This window comes from Chinchilla lanigera, unplaced genomic scaffold (genome assembly GCF_000276665.1).
Source record: "Chinchilla lanigera isolate Chin_1 unplaced genomic scaffold, ChiLan1.0 scaffold00003, whole genome shotgun sequence".
Taxonomy (NCBI): Eukaryota; Metazoa; Chordata; class Mammalia; order Rodentia; family Chinchillidae; genus Chinchilla; species Chinchilla lanigera.
The window spans coordinates 41875333-41884827 of NW_004955404.1; the positions used below are offsets into that span (position 1 = coordinate 41875333).

The 9495-nt window shown below is 31.9% G+C and overlaps 1 pseudogene; it reads left to right on the forward strand.

Moving 5' to 3' along the window:
* Positions 1 to 724: 724 nt before the first annotated feature.
* Positions 725 to 2690, forward strand: LOC102029257 (annotated as a pseudogene).
* Positions 2691 to 9495: the final 6805 nt, after the last annotated feature.

A 9495-nucleotide genomic window follows, 5' to 3' on the forward strand; every position in this document is an offset into this window, starting at 1 on the left:
TCACTTCATTATTTTTTACTTATCTTATAAGAAAATACATGGAAAAAGGATTGTAAGGGCCATTTTTACTGAGAAATAACCATGAATTTTACTTCAGAAAATGCTGTAAAACTTTAAAATAGAGTCTCATTTTTACTTTCCAGGAGAAGTAGCAATTATTTACTCTTGATGTAGAGTTTGAAACTGGGAAGTTGATACTATATTTTACATTTAAAAATTACCAAGTGTTGGCATACACATATAAGATAAATTCAGTAATTATGTCTAAATCTGTACCCACAGAGAAAGTCTCTAGAAAATTGGTGAACCCTACTCTACCCAGATGTTTCCCTTTATCATCTGCAATGTTTAAACAAACCAACTGTGGATAATGACTACTCTCTTTAGTAAATGCATGAAAATATAGGATAAAGGAAAAGCTTAGTTTTGTCTCTGATATACCATTATTTGGTCAAATTATCACCTTCTAAAATACTTTCACAATGAGAAATATGGGAAAGTCAGATTCAAGTTTTAGTTTCCAATTAAGATTCCATCTTTTAATATCTATCGCTAAAATCCTGATGACTGAATTCACTAAAATCTCAACAGTTTTTCTTTTTTACTAGATATATTGATTCAGAGCTTAAACACGACAAATTCTGCTATTTGATTCCTCAATATACAGGCTGATGTAAATGCATATGACCTCATGAAATCCATTTTTTAAATTCTTGGTTTAGATATGGCTCAGTACCTGTATGTCTTTACACCAATAACTGATACTTCTACAGCCCTAATGGTAGAGCATTTTAATATCATTAATTTCAGATGATAAACTCTCATGGGAGTAGCATCCAAATAGTTTTCTGAGAAATAGACAACTTATAAGCAGATAGTTAACTTTTCCAAGGAGTAGCTGCTTGTAAATGAATGATGCCTATATATAAAAGCATCCTGTGTTTTAACTATTTTCTTACAAAATGATCTTAACTTGACTTATATTCCTCATACTTTAAAAAAATCAAATAATGTAAAGTTGTTCCAATTTCTAAATCATTAGAATCATTTTAAAATTTAAAAGTGTTTTTTAAGTCTTGTATCATAGTCACCCAGCTACACTATTAGGAAGTATCTGTATGAAATGGAATAAGAAAATACAAATTATGCCAAGCAGGTAATGCAATTATTCACAGAGATGATGAAACTCGTTTATGATGTTTATATTTAAAACTACTTAAAATTTGTTCTTCTTGCATAAAAATGATTTATGCAAGAATTCAGCTAAGAAGTTGACCTAGATCTATTTTAATAATCTTCTCTATTCCAAACACTGGCTAATAGGATGATCTGACCAATATGATGATGTTTAATGCCTGAAATTGTTTCAGAAGACTGCAAAACTTTAAGTCATTTGAAAAATATCTAAAACTTGCAACACACTTTTGCTGCATGTACTTTAATTTTGTTTTGATATTATATATATAAACAATTTGTTGAGTACAAACGGTTGTCAAATTTTAATTACATATATCCTCAATAATATTATTATTGTTCGTGTTTATCCAGTCAGTAGCCTTGTAAGTAAATGAATTATCCTAAGAGTACCTTGTGACTATACAACAATTTATATATTACTTTGTAGGCAAAACTAGTTTGTGAACAGTGAAGCAAATTGAGTAGTTTAAAATAACTTTGGCATGTTAAAATATTTATTGTTAAAATGTTAAAATTTGAAAACATTAATACTAAAAGTATTTTAACTATTTTGTTGAATATTACCATTGAAAATATTCAAACATTTTGGAGCCTAATAGAATTGATGCTTGAAAAATAAAAAGTATTTCATATTCCACAGAGAACTGATTTATAACATTTTAATACTTTGTAATACTAATGTCTGTTCCTAATCCACCATGAGAAATTCAACTTGAGAATAACTTGTTAAGACACCTATTCTGGAGATTCAGTTGGAAAAGACTACCTGTTTATTAAAAGTAATCTAAACAAAGGAAGTCTCGTCTAAAAAAGAATGTGCTGCTTTCCATAATATGCTAAGAGAGCTGCTATAAACTATGGATTATCAACACAAATTGCAAGGTGAAAATGAACAACTAAAAAGAAATGCTGATATGACAAAGGAAAAACTAAAGTGTGAAGAGCAGAAATATAAATACCACCAAATTAACACATGAAATGAAAATCAAAGAGGAGGAATGTAAGCTAGGCAGAAGCAGACTTGGAGCCAGGGAATTAGCTCGGTGGCCCAGCGCCTGCCTGACAAGCGTGAGGTCTTGAGTTCAATTCCCGGTACCCCTCACCAAAAAAGAAGCAGACTTTATCAAGATATTCAGACAAAAGTTGAATTATATGAAGAAAAATACAAAGATCTGATAAAGAAAAAGGAGATGGAAATTTCAGTGTTAAGCGCAAAGTTAGTAACTCAAGAAAAGGAAGAGCAAACTGAAATAATCAAACTATAATAATCAAACTCATCAGCTGGAGTTTGATGCCAAACTAATAAGAGGTCAGACTAAATCAAATCCTATCCAGATGCCACTATTTCCCCACAGAGTATCTACAGAAGGAAGCTTCAACATCTTCAACAAGAAAAAAGGAAGGAAATTGCAATTCTTCATAATACCATTCACAATTTCAAGCGGCACCTTTCTGTTGGCAAAGATACTCATGTTAAGCACAGAAGATTTTGAATACCACAGTAAATTCATTAATTATTATTTACCTTTTTAAGAGCAATTGAAAATTTTAGTTCCATTTTCAACATAAGCCTAAATAATAAAAAAGAGACAGGTTAAAAAAATTAAAGACCAAACCTGTGAAAATATTATAATTAATAAATTTAATTTCATAAAATTAAATGTTTTTCACAGTGAAAAAATTTCAGATATTAAAATGGGAAAGATATGCAAATATGTAAATTAAAATTTATTAAAATTTTTTATTATTACTACAAATTACTGAGAAAGTATACTGTCTAGCAAAGTGTAGAAAAAGAAAAGGAATAATTTTTCCTGAAAATGAAAATCTTAATCCCATGCATATATGAAAATACACTAAGCCTTTACAATTAAAAAATCCAATAAAACAACCTGAGATACCATTGGATAGCAAAGCTATTAAGAATCTAAAATATAATCCACAGTGTTAGTGAAAATATACAAAATGTTAAACACTTTGGAAGATAATTAGATAATATCTGTGAGTATTTAAAATGAATATAATTTTTGAGTCAGCATTTAAGCTCCCAAATTTCCAATAAAATTGGTTTTAGCAATGTGCAGGAAATATTTAGTTTAAATTTAAATAATAAAACCTACTTGATAAAGAAAGAAATAGCAAAATATTCCTCAACAGCCAATAAGGAAGGCACAAAGTGGCACCTTGGCAATGTGACATTTCACCACCAGAAGTGTACTGTTTTGGTTCTCTGCCCAGATTCCTCTGACAACCAGACAAATTCATCCTCCAGGTTCTGTGAGAGCAAATGCGAGCCACTAACTGCTTTGGAGCTACAACAGCTTGCAGTGTTTCCAGGGAATTTGCTTTTGTAACTGTAATCACCTCACTTGGGAGATTATGTTTTCTTCTGGGAGTTACAAAGACTCTTACGACCAATTATTGAGACAGTGATGCAAAATGTAGCCCTCTTGCTTCAAGAAGAGACAGCACTGGTGGCACTCATGCCCTACTCCAGAACTCCCCGTGAGGTCCGGCTGAGGGTGGACCTCAGCTTAAATTGAACCTGTGTTTCCTCCTTCTAAACCCTTAAATTGGCTTATATATTTCTCACAAATTTCTCTTGTGATCAATTTTCCAATAAACCACTTGCCAAGATTGCTTATCTCAGTTTCCATTTCTTGGAAAAACTGAAGTAATACATACCAAAATGTATATTTTAGTAAATTATCATTGATCAGTCACTGAGGATATTAAGTGACATTGAGAGTTCTAAAACAAACTTTCAATTTTAGGAAAACAATAATATAAATGTATAAATATTGATGATATTTGTATATGAATATCTGAATAACTTTAAAAGGTCACCTATGCCAATAGTGACTTTTGAAATTTTCATATATATATATATTTACATTTTTACACTAGGAACATTTTATAACAAAAAGGTATTACATTTTACATTTTATAAATTTAATTTTAATGGCAGAATGAGCTACTTAGTGAAAATTAATATAACATTTAACATATTCCTTAAAAGATAGTAGTACTTAAATACATCTTCAGGTATAAAACATTTATATTACTCATTCGTGTAAAAGGTAAATAACATCTGTTATGGTTAATACATTGTGTCAACTTGGGGAGTCTAGAGGTTTGGCTAAGTGACTCAGCAGGAAGCCAGGGTGCTTACTTTGTATACATCCTGAGCCTATGGAAGAGGAGGGCATGGAGATTATGTGAGAGCTACACGCCCCTTAGGTGGGGGTAGCCTGTTTACAATGTAAGGGAGGAAAAGAAGCTGCTTGTCACCATTCCTCCCTTTTGCTCTGGCTGCGTTGCTGTTTGGTTGCCATTCCCACTTTGCTCTTGTTGCTTTGCTATCTTCTGCCTCGGAGCCAGCCAAGTATAGACTGAAACCTCCACAAACTGTAAGCTAAATGAACCTTTCCTTCCTTCATTTTGGGTGTTGGGTATTTTGTCTCAGCAACGAGAGAAAAGTAACTGAGAGAACATCCTCCTTAAAAATTTTGGAGATGAATAATTAACATGAGCAATTATAAAATTCAGAGACGGTTGCTAGGTTGGTAGGTCATAATAAACATTTCCTCCATTAACATGAAAACAGAATGAGTCCATTATCACATAAGTTTTTCTCCTTTATAATTTTTTCTATCATTTTATTACTTTTTTGAAAATTATATTTCTGTTTATTTTTAAGTTTTTTCTTTAGGATAGTGGGATCTTTAAAAATATTGCTGTTCTTACAAATGTTAAAATGGGAAAGCTATAGATTTTAAAGTTCTTCGAAGCTTAGATACCAACTATTGTAGGAAGAAGATGCCTTTTTCCAGTGTATACCTATTTCTTAAATGGATATATCAGCAATTAAAATGGTGTATGGAAAGGCATAATTATTATAGATATTACTCAAATTTAGTGTCTTCTGTTCTTTATCATTTTTTTTTTCCAGCTTGGTTTCCATGTTAACTCTGAGAAGGCAAAAATAATTTCTAAAAATGTAATTTTGGTGTTTGTACTTTGCAGGTCATAGTTAATGATAGAGTCAGCATTCTATTCTCCAATTGGTCAAGCTACACAAACTCACCCAGATATTTCATCATGTTAGTTGACGGTATAGTTCTATTTGGCCCCCAAAGAACAAAACAACTGAATTTTGTTTGTACAACTGTAGCATCAGATAATGCCATGTTATTATAGGAAAATATTATGATTATAATAAAGATATTCTAGGCATTATATATGTTTTGACTGACAATGTTTATAGAAACTAAACTGATCATTTTACGTTAATTTTCAAGCCTGTAAAATAAAAATTTCTGTTATTCCAACATGCATATTTAAATTGAATTTGAGCATAATGTGATATACGCATTGTTCTGAATCATACTGCAGAAATATCACACAGATCTGTCCATCAATCAGTATAAGCATATGTACTTTTACTCTAAGTACATTAGATAACAAAATTTAGGAAGACTAATTGAATAAAACATATTTTAAGATTTTCATTACCCAAATTGTTGCCAATGCTTATTGTGGATCCAAAAATGTTAATTTAATATTCATAAATTTGAGTTAAATATTTGAGGAAAATATTCATGTCCTTACACTGAAAAATTTATTTTTCAGAGTGTCAAAATGACATTAATTATAATCAGAAAAAAAACACACAATGTAAAGTGTAAATAGTGCCTCTCCAGAAGGAGTAGAAAGAAAATGTAAGTGTTTTCTACAAAGAAGAGGTAGAAAGAACAGTGGGAATCCCACTACAATAGCCCTGAAACATTATGGCAGGATAGCTGAGGCTGAAAATATGTTCCTGTTTTCTGCTTGTGTTCATAAATCTCAAACATCTGTGTTGTACCTTGACCAAAGCACCGCCATTCTGTTCTGTATGCGCCATTTCCCTTTACTCTCAAATCACCTATTGTACCCATAAAAATTCCCTGCTGTGGTTCCCAGGCAATGCAAAAACCTCAAGAGCCAACTCATTAACTCAATGTTCTTGCAAAAACATCCTGCAAAAACAAGACCACCAGATAAACATCCTGCAAAAACAAGACCACCAGATGTACATAACATCCTGCAAAAACGGGATCTGGGTACTGTTTGTTCCATGCCCCCCTCCCCACCCTTTGCGGTTTTTCCTTTATAAACCCCTTGCTACTTCTCCCCTGTGCGCAGCAGTACAAAGTCCACCTGTACTCTGTGCCGCTGGGTACCAGCTAAAATAAAGCGCTTCTTTTTCTTAAAGAGACGTCTCGTTCATTTTTGTGCAATTTTGGGTCCGGGGTCCCTCTCCTGATTACAACAATCTGCCCATGCTTGTCATTCTCATCCCTGAAATGGTACCTTGAATAATGGTGCTAATGACATTATTCATCCTCTTTTTAGGCTTATTTCTGTGAAAGTTCCAATAAACACAAGACTGGACCAACAATTCATCAAGGAATTAGAGTGTATAAAATTTTGAAAAGAACTGCTTTCCAGGATCATTTTTCAGTTTCAATCATTTTCAGTTAAATTCATTATTTGCATATATTGTAGATACTTTTTCAACGTGTTCTTCAAAATTCTGCAGTTTTAAATGCTTGAGGCAGGTAAATCTGCACACATACACACACACACACACACACACACACACACACACAGGCATGTTTATTATCTGTTGTAATGATAAATGCCTAACTCACAATAGTCAGCTAGGCTGATTCATATTTTTTAGATGATTTTGTGAACTTTAAGTGGCAATACTGAGTCAATATAAAATGAAATCATTAGCCAGGTGTGATGGCGCAGCATAGTCCCAGCACTCAGGATGCTAAGGCAGGAGGATCGTTGCAAGTTTGGGGCCAGCCTGGGCTGCTTAAGTGAGTTCAAAGCCAGCCTAAACTGCATAACGAGACCCTGTCTCAAAAAGACAAAAAAAAAAATCATGTCCTTAAAACATTATATGAATCATATTTGCAAAATTTGAAGCACCAGTACAAAAGCTGATTTTGCAATTACAGTAAAAAAATTGATTTGATTTCAGTTATATATTTTCAGCATGAAGAAAAATAATATAATTTTGTTAAGACAACTGTAACTTTTTAACTTGTAATAGTTGTTTAACAGACAGTATCAAAGTGTTGTAATTCCAAGATGATTCATAATTTTGTAATAGGATGGAATATTGTGCAGAGTAAACTTGAACTTCAAGGGAGGTATTTTGAAATATTTTAGTTGTCATTTTGATTCATTTATTCTTACTTATATCAGTGTAACGCAGATTTAGAGTTATGCTGTCAACACAAAAATCTGCATTTCAATTCTGTTTTGTGTGTTGGTAATAGAAAAACACTTATTTCGCTTTAGAATCCAGGAAAAAAAAATCCAACTTCAAATTATTTTGTTGTTTACATGACACCAAATTAGAAGTTTTGTATTTTATTCATCCACCTATTGATACCTTTGTTGAAAAAAATTTATATATGTTGACAAAGATCAATAAATACTCCTGACTAACCATTGCCATTATTACTAAACGTACATATTTAAACAAACTCTGCATATGCCTGCCCATTGCTGAACCACCACATAGGATAACTTAAAGAACAATATCAAGTATTTCCTTAGTGATCGTTTTCAAAATATATTTTCTGTATTTATTTATCCCCAAACTCTACTAGGTTATTATTTAACAGGATAAAATGCTTAATATTTATTAATACACTTTGTGCTGTGTAAAAAATCTGCACACATGAATTTTGACTTGTCCATGTGACATACAATGCCATATTGTCGGTGCTTTTCCAATATTCCCTAGGACAGTTTTATTAATTTCCTACACTTTCTGTCTTGTGTTATTTCACTACCAGTTTGTGCTTCTAATAAATCCATTTCACTCAATCTTCATTTTGGGGTCTGTGTCTGGAGAAGTCACAGTTAGTTATAATATGATTGTATATTTAATGATTGGCAACTTTATTTTATATATGTCTACTACCTCAATGTATGTCAAAAGCTGACTTTTTTTCAAAAGCATTCTTCAATCTTATTTCTACTAGAATTTCTATTTGACTTACCCTCACTTTTCAGTATTGATTATCTCTCAAATTTTTTGTAGAAAATTTTTAAGCAGAAAAATTCCATATAAGTGTTCTATTGAGCCTGTGTCACTGAGCACAGCGTTGAGGTATTCTGGAAAAGGTCACATAAAAGATACGAGTACAGCAACCTAGTACCAAGTTGTATACCGCGCTGTGCCTAGAAGGTGGAAAATAAGAGTTTAACAGATTATACATTTGAAAATAGCACAAAACATATGTCCAAGAAACAATTTATAATTTTACTGGGAATAGAAATTATCTATAAATTTAATATGGACATATAGTTATATGTTTATTGACAGATTCCACAGGTACATGCTTATTTGCTGAGGGCAGAAAACTTTGTGTGCACCTCAGTTTCATACATTGAAATCCTAACTACTAACTACTTCTAATCCTAACCACTGAGGTGACACTGGGAGAAGTTCAGGCCATCTGGAAGAGATGAAGGCAGAGGCCCTGTGATTGGAAATGAAGTCTAAAAATAAAATAGGTTAGAAGGAGTTTATTTATTCCTTCTACATGGTTAAAAAATTTGTTAGACATTAACTCTCATGCTAAGTTGATTCCCCAGCCTCCAAAACTGTAGAAATTTTTTTAAATGTATGAACCATTTACTTTTTATCATTTTATTGTAGCAGGCCAATGGACTAGGACAATTTGTGTATTTATAATTATATACAATTATGTTAATAAATGTTTCATAAATACTTTAATAGCTTAAAAACACTTAATGAATTGGACTTAGTGTGTCATTCCCAGGCTTTTGGCATTCTCGCATGTCATAATTTGCCCCTAATATCAAGAAGCCTTTAGTTATAGCACAGCATTCATCAAATTCTCATACTCATCAGAACAAAAGTATGCTTTAATTTGTATTTATTGGCACTGCATTTACACAGTTATGTGTATTTCTCATTATTTAAATTATTTGTGAGCAAAGAGGAAATATGTGAATTACTTGAAATGTTACATTTTGTTGATGCTATGTAAGCCTTTCCTTGCTAACCTTTGAGTTTATTCCCTTCATTGTTCAAAATGTATTTGAATGCTTTACTCAGAAATCATCTTTGTATTGCCACACATACTCCATAGGTAATCTATGGGTGCAATCTATTTTTTGGTAATATATATTATATATGAATTGTTAATAATAAAAGTCATAAAAAACTTTATTTGTTTTCAGCTCATCTATTTATTAGTA